Source organism: Alligator mississippiensis, chromosome 3 (genome assembly GCF_030867095.1).
Source record: "Alligator mississippiensis isolate rAllMis1 chromosome 3, rAllMis1, whole genome shotgun sequence".
NCBI lineage: Eukaryota > Metazoa > Chordata > Crocodylia > Alligatoridae > Alligator > Alligator mississippiensis.
This window is the reverse complement of record NC_081826.1, coordinates 81,654,750-81,666,907: the sequence shown is the minus strand read 5'-3', so window position 1 is coordinate 81,666,907 and position 12,158 is coordinate 81,654,750.

Sequence of the window (12,158 nt, the reverse complement as noted above, 5' to 3'; positions counted from 1 at the left end):
TACAAAATTGATGCATTAGAGCAGACGGAACCTAGCTTTTTGACAGGTATCCCACAAATTAGCCCCACCATCCCCACATGCCACCCTGATCACTTTTGCCTGCCCAATCTGCTTGCCCTGCTTTCTGCTTCCTTCCCTGTGCTCCCTGCCTGATCTGCTGTTCTGCTTCCTACTCTGTGTTCCATTCCATATCTGCTGCTCTGCTTTCTGCTTTCTGGCCTATCTGGCCCTGTGCTGCCTGTCCCTTGCCTGATCTGCTACATGCCATGCACAGAGGTTGGCCACCCTTGTATCAGAACATCAGAAAAGGCAGGTCTGAATGGAATGATGTGGGCATTAGTATTGAAGTTACTGGTTTGCACAACCTTGTAGTCACCAGTATTAGAAACTAGTAACTGGAGTCCATGGTTCTGATCCTGTTCTCACTGAAATTGTCATTAAGTTTTGCCACAAACTTCTATTAGAATAGGATTGGGTCATTCATTTTTCCGTTTTTCCATTTAAAACAGAATTCAATGTGGATTTTTATAAATCAATGAACATATTATATTCGCACTCACACAAACACAGACCTGTCATTATTGCACACAGGTAATCTGCCTTATAAATCCATGACATGGTACAGCTGACATAATTTTCCACTGAGCCCGGTATTCTTTTGGACTATCAACATTCATAGTCAAATGCCTGAGTTTAACATGCCACAAACTTCCCTTACAGGCATAACAGATAAAGCAAAATGTTATTGTGTAATGTTTCAATCCACAACAATGTCAGCAAACAAGACTCCTTTTCCCTCCAGTGCAAGGATGCTCCATATTATTGGCTTTCCTGTACAATTAAGCAATTTGTGAGACAAATTATAGCTGGATCAGAGAGAGTAGATGTTAGTGTTTAATTGAGTGATTTTGTTTTCCCCTATGGGTCCTTAAATAATGTTCTGGATCCTGTTGAGGAAGTTTGTGATCCCTTGTAGAATACTTGCTCATTGAATGACAAGGGATTCCAGGATAGTTTCTATGAATTCTGAGAGCTTTCCAATGAGGGCACTGCAGGAAGATATGACTGGTCTGCCATGGTTACCTTGTTTGTGGATCTTTGGGAGCATGTAGAAAGCTCCTGGGATGGCAGAGTGGGGGATAAGTGGAAGTAGATTTTCCTAAAACTGAAGTGGGAAATATTTGATATTTTCCAGGTCAAGAGGGAATTCTGGTGTGAGGTTTTCCCCCCAAGTTCTTGCTAGGATTTAGTGTTGGAGGGTTTGTCTGTTGACTTTATTAATGTAGTCTTGACAGTTGAGGATCACTGTAGCTCCACTTTTCTCCACTGGTTTGATTACTGTTTCATTGCTGGATCTTAGGGCTTTTTTCTCTGAGGGAGAGAAGTTGTGGTGGTCCTGGGTTTTGTTGAGAATTTCACCATTAACTTCCTTCCTGAAACAGTCAATGTTGTAGTCTAATGTATGGTTATATCTGCTGGGAGGTGTAATGTCCAATGTTTTATTAGGTAGACAAGGTTCTTTGGGTGAATGTGGTATCTTTTATTAGACCAACTAGATGGTTGGAAAAATTGTTCTTTGCAAACTTTTAGGCACAAACACTTTTCTTCAGGTATAGGGAGAGTCTGCTGTTGTTTCGTGCTCTCCTGGATGGAATGGAAGCCAATATGCAAAATTCAGGTCTGTGAAAATACAGATGTGTGGGAGTGAGGATCAGAGGCTATGGAGCACAATAGGTATGAGACAGGTAGGTAGGGCAGAAGGAAAAGGGAGGAGTGTTGAACTGGTGATAGAATATAGCTGGCAAAATGTAGAGAGGTTACCTGGAGTTATTAGATGGCAGGCAGTTTATAATGTGCCATAATCCAAAGTCTATACTTAGTCCATGATTTTTTGTATCCAGCAGATTTATGAAGTTCATGGGCTTGTCTATGAAAGGTGTTTTGTTAATTCCCTTTGAGGATTAGAACTGAGAGATTGGAGAGAGAGAGAGTGGTTGTCTTGTAAGAAGTGTGCACCCACAGGTAATTGGGTATTCTTGTCTTTCATAGATTTCTGCTGTGCATTCATTCTGATACACAGTTGTTATTTGGTTTCTCTTACACATTTTCCATCAGGACATTTAGTGCGCTGGATAAAATATATTACATTTCTGGAAGTGCAGGTGTAAGATCCAGGAATGGTGATGATTCTGTTGTTTTTATTATTGTTTTTTTCAGTTGTGGCAGGAGAGTTGTTAGAGGTGGTAGTGTCCTGATTGTAAAAGTATTTTTTTCAGGCAAGGTCTGCAGAAGAATTCTAATTCTCCACATTTTAATATCTTGTCAAGTTTTGTTTTTTTTTTTTCCTCTGGGCAGAAGTTCAGGGAGTACAGCTATTGCAGAATAGGTTAGTGGGTATTGTGATAAGTTGATGATGTTGGTATTCTGAGTGCTGCTGTCTTGATTCACTCCTGCAGCTGGTAGGCTGCCTGTGAGGTAGCTCCTGTTGTATAGCTGATCTCACTTATATTCTTATATTGGATGGATATCATCAGGTATTTTGGTGTTACATTTGGATCTGCTGTGTAGTAATCAGGTATGTCTCCAGGTTAATGTCTCTTAGTTTAGTAGTATAAGGGAGTATTTCCTGTTTAAGTTGATTATTTTTGGAGTAGGCTAGTTAATGGTTTAGGCTAGTACATGGTTCCTCGATTTTCCAAAAGGTTTCCTGTATAGTTGTGTTGCATATATGGGGTTGTATGTGTTAGTTATAGGGTGAATCCCCTTGATGATGAGTCACCTTGGGGTGATGCTATATTTAAGAAGCTAATGGCTTAAGAAGATGATGTTGCTGTGTATTCTGGCTTCTTTTTCCTATAGGTTGTGGATTTTCCATTATAAGCAGTGGATTTTGATATCTTCCATGTAATGGCTGTGTAAGACTAATGATGTAGCTGTGATGGTCCAGAACATAAGAGGCAAGGATTTCTTAGGGTGATATCTTGTGTTGGACCAACAGTGTAGTTACAACAGAATTAGATAAGCTTTGAATGAAAGAATGAATTGTTATGTGTAAGCAAGCTGAGAAAGATTCAAATGCAGGACAAGCATTCCAACTTTAATGCTCCTTCCTCCAGAGTTAAAGTTGTTTTCAACTTGTTCACGCATAACAATGAGAATATACCAGTTCCTGCCTTAGTGAAAGATTCCCCTTTTGAAAGGCCTCCAAATGTTTGTGTGTCCACACCCCCAAATTCCATCTTTAACAGCTAGTACTGAGGTGCTCAACCTCTGGGTCATAGGTCAGAGCCATATAATCTGACCCACAGGTCCAAAAATTTGACAGCAGAGGATCAGTAGCCCTGCTGCCAAATTTCTGGATTCAGGGGGAACCCCATGACTAGACCGTGTGGCCAAGTGCTAGTTTGGGTACATAGGACCAGGAGGGCAGCATGGGGCCTAATTCTAGTGTGCAGAACCAAATCCAGACACACAGGGCTGGGTGGAGGTAGCACAGACTGATTCATATGCACAGTGTGGGTCAGGCAGAAGCAGCACTGGGCCCAAACCAGGCATGTATGGCCAGGTGGAAGCAGTGTGACGCACAATCCGAGAGTACTTGACTGAGGTGGGGTGGCAGGGGCCTGATCCGACCTATGGACCAGCTCCACACCATTCAAGTGGCTCACAGAGCCAAAGGTCGAGCACCACTGAGCTAGCAGAAGGACAAGTCAAGGTTTAGAAAAGTTGTGTGATGGAAAAATACCTTATCTTCTGTGAAGAAATAATGGCATTCCTACAGTAAAATTTTAATTTCCTTCATCTAGATCAGTGGTTTCCCACCTTTTCAGACTCAAGAGACTGCTCAGAAAATGCTAACCCTTAGTTTTCACACATTTTTTGAGTAAAACTCTTCTGTTCCAAAGAACTCAGGAAGATCACAACAGGTCAGGATGTTTTTAACAACATGTATTCCTATTTGAAATCTCTAGTTTTACCTTGTAAATCATGTTTGCTAACAAAACAGTACTGGCATTGTGTGGCACACTGCGGCACCCTTGAAAGGATGTCACAGCACCCCAGGTAGCTCAGAATCACTGTTCTACATAGTTACAATATTGTTTTATTCATATCTATTTATTTTATTGTTTTATTGTTTGTAAAATCTCGTTATTGAAGATATCCTTGATACCCACACACATCCCATCTGTCAGTGATTCTGGAAGGTGTTCCTATTGCAAAAGGCCCAACAGCCCTATTCAAAACCTGGCTGAGATTGCCAAATCTCTTCATGAAACTATTCATAACCCCAGCGACTCTCCCTCGCTACTAGCAAAACCACATAACAGTTGTGCTCTTCATGAATCGCACCAAGCCACCGGTTGTCTGATGGAGGTCCGTTTCATTCAAACACTTGAGTCCTAGGTTCCCAGTTTTCATGATATTCCTAGCAATGTTTTTTCCTAGAAGCAAAGTATCCCAGCCCTCTACTCCAGTGGTTCTTAACCTTTTTAGACACTAGATTCCCCTCCATTACTTTTCTAAATTCAGCAGCATACCAATTGAGAACAACTGGCTTAGAGTATACTTGGTGTGTCTTGTCCCTCCTTTTCCCCATTTTTCTCTCTCAAAATGTAGCAGGGGTAAAATCAAGAGTGTTTTAATATAATAAAATAGTTGCATAAGACAAACTATGTTTAAAGCTATACTTGTAGATAAGAACAATACGCTTGATAATGTTTGTTGAATTTTTAAGTCACTGAAGAGATGGCCCTATCATAAAATTCTCTTAGATAATTTAATATCTGTGCAAAGGTTAACCCTCAAAACTACTTTGGATAAAATTTCTTGTTGAACCCCCTCATCCTCATCTCTTCCCATATAGTACCTTTCCTTGTAAAAACAGTTAGCCCTGTTTTACACAATCCTCCTGTTTGCCCAAGTTTATTATTGTAAATTAAGGCATCTATACCACAAATGCTGAATTGGGAAAACAATGTATTTGGCCTAAATCACACAGGCTATCAAAACAACTTTATCAGATTCTCCTTATATTAAACCTGGTACTATTTGCATTGGCTCCCATTTGCTTCCTCAGAGGTGCTTTAAAAGTAGTACTGGAAGTGCTTATATGGTGCTCCTGGCTAGTGTGCAAACAAATTTGGTTCTGCAGAAGTCAGAAACAGAGAATTTAATTTATCCCTGGTTTGTACCGTTGCCTAATCTATTTCTCTTGCATAGAATTCAAAGGGCTGCATAGTTCTCAAAGGGCTGTCTCTCCAGGCTGCCCCATCACTGGTACAGCCAGGTGGAACTATTCCATGCACTTCTTTTTCCAGAAGGTGGGTGCAAGACCAGACCAGGAAAACATGCACCAGAGCCAAAGTTAAGTTTATCAGAAAAACGTAAGGCAGCTGGGAGTGCCCAATTCTGCCCCAGCTGGTTTCCAATCCAGCTCTGCATGTGTCTCCTGGAAACGGTTAAGAACCACTGCTCTACTCTTGAGTGCTAACATTTTTAGCCATCTTTTTTCCCCTTGTCCCAGTTTACTATACTGTGGGAATACTTTGCTTGCCTCCAAACCTTAGATATTTTTTCTTCATCTTTCAGCAAAGTGAATTTCTTTCTTTTTTCAAGTCCTACTTCTTTGCCCTCGTTTACGCTACAAAAAGTTAAACCTCTAAAACAGAGCTAATACCAGAAAAAGAAAACAAAAAACAAACAACCCCCCCCCGACACTTATACCAGCTTACACTGTTCCAGTCAGTGAAATAAATTATATTATCCAAAACTCTTATACCAGTATTACAAGGCCTTTTGTTAGAATTATTTTTTAAAAGATCACACTGCCTAATTAATGCTGTTTCTAGTGATGAATGGACTTTGACAATTTCCTAATGACTTCAGTCCTAGCAGTAGCAATTTTTTTCACAGTTCAGCCTGTAATTTTTTGTTCCTGAAAAACCTGTTCATTGAAAAACTAGAAAGAGTGAACTCTTGGGTGAAAAATCAAAGTCTGTCTCTGAATGATTCACAAACAAGGAGAAAACGGGATAATTTTACAGCAGAGGCTTCTCCTAACTGTCCTGCTGAATCTCAAACAATAGATTTAATTTAGCTCCTTCCATGGGATGTCGATTTCCTGCATGAGTTGTCCAGAAAGAGTGCTGCAGCATATCCTCTCCAAGGAAGTTTCAGGTAAAACCTAATTCTACATCAGATATTCTGGGTTATTGGGAATTTGAAACAACAAAATAATTGTTCTGCCACTCCTTTCTCTGAATCATGTAAAAACATTTCCACTGCAAATTCTTGTATAACATCCAACATTAAAGCCAAGAAGTTGGTCTGGTTTTAATAGCGTACTGTTTGTTGTGCTACTATATTGTTTAATTTGAAGGCACATAATTGGAATATTGTTTAATATTGGAATATTAATACTGTTGGAGTATTGTTTCAATATTAAAAACAATATTTTTAATTGGAAGGCACAAGGTAAACTATAGTTAAATAGCAGTGATGTAGAAAGGAACAATATGTTGGTTGTTTATTTAGTATTCCTCTACAGGGACAATACCTTCCCTTTCCCAAGCTCAGACTGTTAAAAGGCCTGACACAAAATCCATTAAAATCAATGCATTTTCCAGTATGTTCAGCACACTCTGAATCACACTGCAGTAACCAAATCTTGCTTGTGGTGGTATACCCTTACAGCTACCCCCTGAACTAAAAACAACATTTTTTAAACCAGCCACAACTATCATTTTGCCCTCTGAGATAACCACAGGACATAGAAGACCAAGACAAGTCAAAGCATTTGAGATCTAGTTCCTCTGGTCCCTTCTTCTGTGTCACAAAATACAGGAATGACAAGAGAAAGGGTTTAGACATAGACAATGTGTAGAGAAAACACAGAATGGGAAAATCAGTGGAAAGTTAAGAAAAAAAGAATGGATGGGAAAGGAAAGGGGAAATGATGTCATCCAGTAAAAAGGGAATAAGCAACCTGAATTTGTTAAAAAACAAAATCACTGTTGAATGCATACATGTAGGGCCTTTTCAGCAGAACATAGAAACAGTGAGAGGCACTTTCCCTGTTTGTGCTTTACCTCTCTCTTCAACCAATATCCTGGCATGAGTGTCCATTCTGCAAGCACATGATCAAATATGTAACTTTGTAGGAAATGGGACTATTCACACCCTTAAAAGTGCATGTGGGTTTAGGGAACTGAGTCCTTAACTAGACGTGTTGTTGTCTTAATCCCTGTTATCAATTATACATTTCAAATAATTCATAGTTTCATGGTTTCATGGTTGGTAGGGTCGGAAGGGACCTAAGCAGATCATCTAGTCCAACCCCCTGCCATGGGCAGGAAAAGATGCTGGGGTCAAATGACCCCAGCTAGCTGGCTGTCTAGCCTCCTTTTGAAGACCCCCAGGGTAGGGGCAAATACCACTTCCCTTGGAAGTTGGTTGCAGCTCCTAGCCGCCCTGACTGTGAAGTAGTGCCTCCTGATGTCTAGCCTGAATTTACTCTCAGTCAACTTATGGCTGTTGTTCTTTGTTACTCCCGGTAGTGCTCGGGGGAACAGGGACTCTCCCATTGCCTGCTGGTCCCCCTTCGTCAGTTTATAGACAGCCACCAGATCCCCTCTCAACCTTCTCTTGTGGAAGCTGACCAGGTTCAGGTCCCGTAGCCTCTCCTCGTAGGGCCTGCCCTGCTGCCCCCTAATCATGCGAGTGGCCCTCCTCTGGACTCTCTTGATGCTGTCCACATCCCTCCTGAAGTGTGGCACCCAGAACTGGACGCAGTACAGTAATTATACATAATGTATGCTTCACTTTTATGTAATAGTTTCTGTCAGTAGATCTCAAAATGCAGATTCTTTCTTTTATCTTTGTTTATCCTATAAGATAGAGAAGGCACGGAGAGAATGTTTAAACAAAATCAATTTCTGTTTAATTATATTAAAAGCAGTGGAATTTTGACATCAGAGCATGCCCTTTAATTCCCAGACAGACAAGTGACAATGGTAGTTTCTATGCAGTAGGACATTTAAGATAGGAGAGGCAAGAAGTTTTTTGAGTGATAACTTTTATTACAGAGGAAGAACTGTATAGTTGGGATAAACTCTTACAAGCTTTTGAATGCAAAGCATTCTTCTTCAGCACCTGATTGTATATGTATTATAACCTTCAGGTCCTGAAGAAGAGTGCTTTGCATTTGAAAGCCGGTCTGACTTTATCCTAACTATAGTTTGTCCAATAGAACGTATCACCACAAACAATCCACAATTCCAGCACCAACACTGCCACAATATCACTGTAACACTGCCACATTTTAAATGAAACAGACAGTTCTGTGGTTTTAAGACAATGAGAAATATCCGTATATTACCTTAATATGACTTACAAAGAGCTCTGAGAATTTCATCAGGCATGAGGTGGACTGGATTTTAGACTGTAGCAAGACTAGCAATACCTGTTACATTCTATGACTGTTCCATTAAATTCAATAAATTGATCAGTTGCTGTTTTCCACCTTTTTAAAAGAACTAGAGTAGATTCACCACTGATTGCATGAGAAGCAAGACTAAACCTTGGGTGTTTCTACCCCAGGCCAAGAAAAGAATTATTCATATATGAGTTTTGATTAGAGTTGCTATTGTAGCTTTACTCAGCATGATATGGGAGTGACACTTATGATGAATGACATGAGAATGCCTTTCTGGAGGCACACAGGTCTCATGAATATTACTCACAAAGATAATACAGGATATATTCACAAATAATAAAACATAGAAAATAAATGTTGATGTTATCATTATATAGGAAAATATATGATGAGAGCATGTACCTGTATTTGTTGTTAAATAATAAGTAGGTCTTTTAAAGATATTGAAAGAAATAGCAGTTTAGATTTGATTCTAATAGTAACTGATGTCATTGCAAAAAGTCTCACTTTCCTCAGTGGACACTGGAGAAGGAATTAAATTATTTTTATATCATTGGGTACATCTACACATGCGCTTTACTGCACAGTCGACTAATTTACTATGCGGAAAAGCATCACCATCTACACATACACTGCAATTAGGGCACAGTACATTAATTTACTCCAGCACAGGATAGTCCTGTCAGACACGAATACTATCTGACAGCTGTAAAGGCCAGACTGCTGATAACAGGACAAATTAACTACCCCTGTTAATGACAGTAGAACCAGGCAGCATTGCTCAGTGTGGTCCAAGATGACAACTTACAGAGAAGCGTGCTTGGCTGCTAGACAGTGCAGAAGGGTAGCTTATAAAGAAACAGAGCTGAAATGCTGTGAGCCTGCTTGCTGGAGACAGGCAGCGGAGAGGTAAGCCTGCAGATTGAATAACAGAAAAACCTTGTGCTTGGTTCTGAAGAGCAGGCCCTTAGGTTGACAAACAATATACAGGTGATACTGAATCTATTTGTAGCCCACCAGATTAAAAATATTGCATTCAAATAATATTGAGGACTTCAATCCTGTTCTTCAATATGTTGTATGCATCATTATGCATCTTGTAAAATGGTAATGATTTGCACTTCTATAGTTCCTTTCATCCAAGACTTACAAATTCTTGTGAGAGACTGTCACAGCACTTTTCCTAACATTAGGTAAGCCTCAGAGCATTCCTTTTATGGATGGCATTACTGTGTAGGTTCACAAGTAGCTATTCTGTGCCACAGAAAAGTTGCATGCCTTGATCAAAACCATGAAGTCACTATTACTCAGAAGCAGAGCTAAAAGTACACCAGAATTGCCATTCACATATGTCTTTGATTTTTCAAGTGGGAATATTCCCACTTGATGTGCATGTAAATACAGCAATGTCTGTCACAATTTCATGAATCAAAAAGGCAAAGAAATTTTGAGTAAAGATGGCTCTCTGGACTTACCTTTTTCACATTAATGTGTCTCATTTGGTTCTACCCATCAAGTATGAATTAAATCAGGTAGACAAGGTTCTTTGGGTAAACCCAATATCTTTTATTAGACCAACTAAAATAGTTGGAAAAAAGTCTTCTTTGCAAGCTTTCGCATACAAACTAACGTAAGGGTGTTTATATCCAAAAGCTTGCAAAAAGATCTTTTCCAACTATTTTAGGTGGTCTAATAAAAGATATCAGACGTACCCAAAGAATGTCGTCTGTCTGTCCTTTGACCAACATGGCTACAACCTATACCCCTGAATTAAATCAGGTGGCATCTATCAGAAAATGTTATCAAATATTGTTCTCTGGTAAAGGAAATAACTTGCAAGCCATTCCATTTTGATTAAGAGTCTCATCATTGGTAGATTCTGTTGGAGCAATTCTTTCTTCTTTCCCATGGGCAAGGGAAAGAAGAAAGAATTCTCCCATGAATTACTCATTAATGACGACAACTTCTTATGAGGGAATACCTTGTTTTATACATGCTCCAACCTGCGGTCTGTCTTTGTATGATAAAGTAGAATGAACCCTCCCTGTGGTTGAAATCTTTACTCAAATACATCATCAACCAAACATGCCACAAAGACTAGAAGACTATGAAGACAAAACAAAAGACAAGTTTTGTTGCCTGTGAGCGGCAGTTAAAAGCTAGGAGGAGATATATTTTAGTGGGTCTCTGTTATTTATGTTGACATTCTAGTGCCCTTTAAAGTTGTCTTGTTTTCTTGCTGTTCTCCTGTTTTACAAGTGATTCTGAACTTATTGCAAGCCTCTCTGAGCCTTTGTGGGGAAGGATGGCATATAAATTGAATAAATAAATGGCATGCATTATGATGCAACTCCTTACTGATGAAAACATATTTTCCTATATAGAAACCCTACCCCACCCCATCTATTGTGGACAGAAAAGCCAAGGAGGAAACAACTGGAGAGAGAATAGACCAGCTTGGCCCTTGTCATAGTCCCTCCAAAGCACAGCAGAGGCAAGTGGGTGGTGAAATGTCTGAGGATTTGGCTCCTGCTCACCATGATATAATTACACAATAAACTGCTCCATAGCACAATAAATTTAGACCAGCCACATGGGCAAAGCCATTCTCACAAGATAAAATCCGTTATCTAGCTCTTCAGAAGAGCCAACCTGCTCCCAAGCTAGTGCTTGAAAACATGCAACACCTCTGTAGCTGTTTTCTCTCCAGCTTTCATGTGAATGTGTGGCAGGGCCCCAAACCTTGCATGCCCTTTGATTTCATAGATTTCATAGACAATAGGGCTGGAAGGGACCTTGAAGATCATCAAGTCCAGCCCCCTGCCCCAGGGGCAGGAAGTCAGCTGGGGTCAAAGGATCCCAGCAAGTTAAACATCCAAACACTTCTTGAATGAGTCCAGAGTAGATACTTGCACCACCTCTGGAGGGAATCTATTCCAGGTCTTGGGGGCTCGGACAGTAAAAAAATGTTTCCTTATGTCCAGCCTAAAACGGTCTTGGAGGAGTTTATGACCATTGGTCCTTGTTTTTTCTTGGGGCGCTCTGGTGAACAGATGTTCTCCCAGATCCTGATGTACATCTCTTATATACTTATAAGCAGCCACCAGGTCCCCCCTGAGCCTGCGCTTTTCCAGGCTGAAGAGTCCCATGGCTCTAAGCCTTTCTTCATAAGGCATATTCTGTCATCTGATCACGCGCGTGGCTCTCTTCTGGCCTCTTTCAAGCTTCTTGACATCCTTCTTGAATTGTGGAGCCCAAAACTGGATGCAGTATTCCAGCTGCAGCCTCACCAAGGCTGAGTACAGCGGGAGGATGACATCCTAAGATTTACTTGAGAAGCATCTATGGATGCATGCCAGAGTAGTGTTTGCTTTGCCAACTGCGACATCACATTGGTGGCACATGTTCATCTTGTGGTTAATCATGACCCCTAAGACTCTTTCAGCCATGGTGCTAGCAAGCATAGCGCTGCCAAACCTATAAACATGCTGCGGGTTTTTTCTCCAAGGTGGAGTACTTTACATTTATCTATATTGAACGTCATCAGGTTTGTATCCACCCAATTACTAAGTTTATCCAGGATTACTAGCCTGTCCTCCAGTGTGGATGCTATGCTCCACAGTTTAGCATCACTGGTGAGTGTGCTTCTGACACCAATGTCCACATCATTGATAAAGATGTTAAAAAGAACCGGTCCAAGGACAGAGTCTTGGGGGACGCCACT